Here is a 3,187-nt window from a genome sequence, read left to right as displayed (position 1 = left end):
AGAAGTTTGTCGTTCTCTATGCCAGTTTTGTTTTTGTGTATTCTGGGCTAGTATAGCATTTTTGGAATTGGGGAGAGAACTTTCAAGTGTAACCCGATACTAGCTATTCCTAATGCCCGGGTTTCTCTGACCAATTGCTCCTTTGTCTATTCTTAGGCAAGCGCAAGAGCAGATAAAAGCAACCAGTGTGAAGGAGGGGCATGCGGGTGTTCCAGAGTGCGTGGCACGGCGAGCACCGCGCCTCTGGCAGGCCCTCTCCACGTCCGCCTTCAGGGCCAGTGGCCCGCGCCTCCGGGCGCCCCTCCCTCCAGGCACCGCCACGGCTTGACCGAACCGCACCTGGGCCTAGGAGGAAAAAGTTTCCAAACCTGGCTTCTCCGCGCTGATTGGCCGAGTCAGACGCGTCCCGAAAGCGGCAGCCAATGGGAGGCGCGGGCCGCGCGGTGCCGGCGAGGCTGATCGGCAAGAAAGGCCTGCTAGCCCGCGCCTCGCTGGGATCGTCGCCGCCCGGGCGGGGTAAGTGGAGCCAGGCTGCGGGCAGGGCCCCGCCACTCCCGCAGCACCCATCCGACGCGTTCCCCACACTTGCCCGCCCCAGCTTCCCACTTTCCATCGGTGAGCTCCGCTGCTCGCCCTGGCCAACTCTGTTCCTCTTCTGCTAGCTGCTTCCCTTCCCTCGAACGTCCTCAAGACCGGTGCCCGCGCCGCCCCACGGCCCCCTCGCCTACCCTTTCAGCCCACTGTTCCCGGGTCTCCAACTGCTGCCACACGGGAACCAGTCTATATCCATCCTCTCTTTCGATGCCTATGGGTCTCGGCCGCTGGACATTTCAAATTTCCCTAGACAGCACTTTGGATCGGATAAACTTTACCCGATAAAGGGTGAGAGTGCTTGCCCCACACCTTGGATGTTGGCCCAGCTCACCTACTTCTTTGAGGTTCTGGGCAATCTGGAGTCACCTTGACTCCGGAGCGACGAAGTCATCTCGGTTTTGTGCCAGGCTGTGTGCATCCTTCTACTTTTCAGCCGGAACTTTCCTCAACTTCTCTGGCTGAGTGGAGGTTTGTAATTTTTGTCTGCCACCTGTTTCTGGGTATTGTGGGTATAAAAGGATAACCTTTTAGGACACAGAAAGGGTGCTTTTGAAATACAGTCTAATATAAACTACTACAAACAGAGCCTGAGGGTATATGACCACGCACCCCTCTTTCCCAACACACTGATATTCAACCAGTTTTGAGGTTTAATTCCCCTTACAGAATTCCATATGGAGTTCAGTAAGGGTAACTTAACAGAACTATGACCAACCCACCAACCCTTCTGAAGACGCGGGTACCTTCACTTTTTATAGTTTATCTTAACTTGGATAATAGTTTGCTACCTTGACTTAACCTGTGAGGATATTATTTTTGCTTCTAAAGTTCTGCCTTAGAACTTAATGAGCCTGGTGAAATTAAACCCCCTTTCTTTCAGATGGAATTGCCTAGCGAGAGCCTCTGCAGCCTGTTGCTGCAAGGGTTGCACTAGGGTTATGGATGAAGATACTTGGCCCAACTCTGAGTGGTTGTTAAATGATTGAAAAAACTTGGAGAGGGGCCCAGACCACAGTAGGAAGAATTCCCTGGCACCTTAATCAATAGAATAAAATGACCTCCGAACAATAGTTACTGTTTTTATTCTTACTCAAATGTATCCCCACCCCCATCCCCAGTAATTGAGAGTGAACCAGGGCCTTTTGCATTCTGGGCCAGGCTCTATTCCAGAGCCCTGCCTTCGCCACCAAGTATAACTCTTAAAAATTCAAATGCAGCCACATTTTCAACTCAAAAACCTGGCCCTCACCTTAATCAGAATAATAGTTCCTTCTGGAACCCAATATGAATTACAGTGGCTCAGGAGCACAGAGTCCTGTTTCCTCAAGCACCATGCTCCACTGTTGCTTACCTGAAATCTTACTGGTTACAGAACAAAGAAAGTAGTAAATTAAGGTGTTTACCAGATTCAGTGGTAGGGGTCACAGCAGGCAAAACCCTGGTAGAGTTTGGGCTAGAAGTCAGCTCAGAACACATTTTAGGGTTTGATACTGTACTGGCTGGTTTTGTATGTCAACTTGACACAAGCTGGAGTTATCACAGAGAAAGGAGCCTCCCTTGAGGAAATGCCTCCATGAAGGCCCATTGTGGGTGGTGCCATCCCTGGGCTGGTACACCTGGGTTCTATAAGAAAGCAAGCTGAGCAATCCAGGAGAAGCAAGCTAGTAAGCAGCATTCCCCTCCATGGCCTCTGTATCAGCTCCTGCCTCCAGGTTCCTGCCCTGTGTGAGTTCCTGTCCTGACTCACCTTCAGCAATGTGGAAGTGTAAGAGAATAAAACCTTGCTTTTTGGTCATGATGTTTTGTGCAGGAATACAAACCCTGACTAAGACAGATACATACAAGGATGTTAGGTAAAACCCTGTTATGGGCAATGAATGGCTTTCAAAGAGACTAAAAATAGCACAAGATAATTTGCCTCTGATTTGCAACATTTTAACTCTCCACAATCTTGAAGTTCAGTCACATCTACAAGATTGTGGTCTTGTAGAATCTTTAACATAGGTGCAGCTGGTCCTCCTTCCTTCCTTCCTTCCTTCCTTCCTTCCTTCCTTCCTTCCTTCCTTCCGGAAACTTCAGTTCACAATATATTACTGTAAATCATATTTCTTTTACCAAAAATTCATTATAGAGAATCGTGTCAGGTACAAGTTCAAACTCAGTGCCTGTTGTAGCCACAGTCTGGCACTGTCTTATGTCTTGTTGCAGGGAGGGAGACAACAGCTATCAAGACTGCTTTTCTGCGTTAGTGCATATAGTTCTGATTTAACATCATCATGGCTTCCCAGTTGTCTTGTGCTGGTAGTTCTTCATGTTAGAGAATGGTGAGTGGCCCTTTGAGGACAAGGACATGTCCTTGTATATCTTTGTACTTAAGCAGCATAAAGACAGAAGCTAGTCTTAGTGACTCTTATTTGTATTTGGCCACAGTGTCATCACTTCTGTAAATACACACCATGTGTCCATGATCACACAGGTTAGACGTGAATATTTGGCTCCTTTCTCTTCCTTACCTCTCCCTTTCAACACTCTCTCTCTCTCTCTCTCTCTCTCTCTCTCTCTCTTCCTCCCTCCCTCCCTCCCTCCCTCCCTC

General features: G+C 48.8%; 1 protein-coding gene across 5 annotated transcripts in view; it reads left to right on the top strand.

Annotated features, from left to right (window-relative positions):
• Positions 1–422: 422 nt before the first annotated feature.
• Nde1 (nudE neurodevelopment protein 1) overlaps positions 423–3,187 on the top strand; it is a 30,237-nt gene continuing 27,472 nt past the window's right edge. For 3 of the 5 annotated variants that reach the window (XM_028778336.1, XM_028778332.1, XM_028778337.1), the window contains exon 1: positions 423–516. The gene's annotated coding sequence lies outside the window, so the exon portion shown is untranslated. The other 2 variants (XM_028778333.1, XM_028778334.1) reach the window with 2 other exon arrangements.

The sequence above is a fragment of the Grammomys surdaster genome, unplaced genomic scaffold (genome assembly GCF_004785775.1).
Source record: "Grammomys surdaster isolate TR1022 unplaced genomic scaffold, NIH_TR_1.0 334, whole genome shotgun sequence".
Taxonomy (NCBI): domain Eukaryota; kingdom Metazoa; phylum Chordata; class Mammalia; order Rodentia; family Muridae; genus Grammomys; species Grammomys surdaster.
Note: the sequence above shows the minus strand (reverse complement) of the source record. Positions and strands in the feature narration are given on the sequence as shown.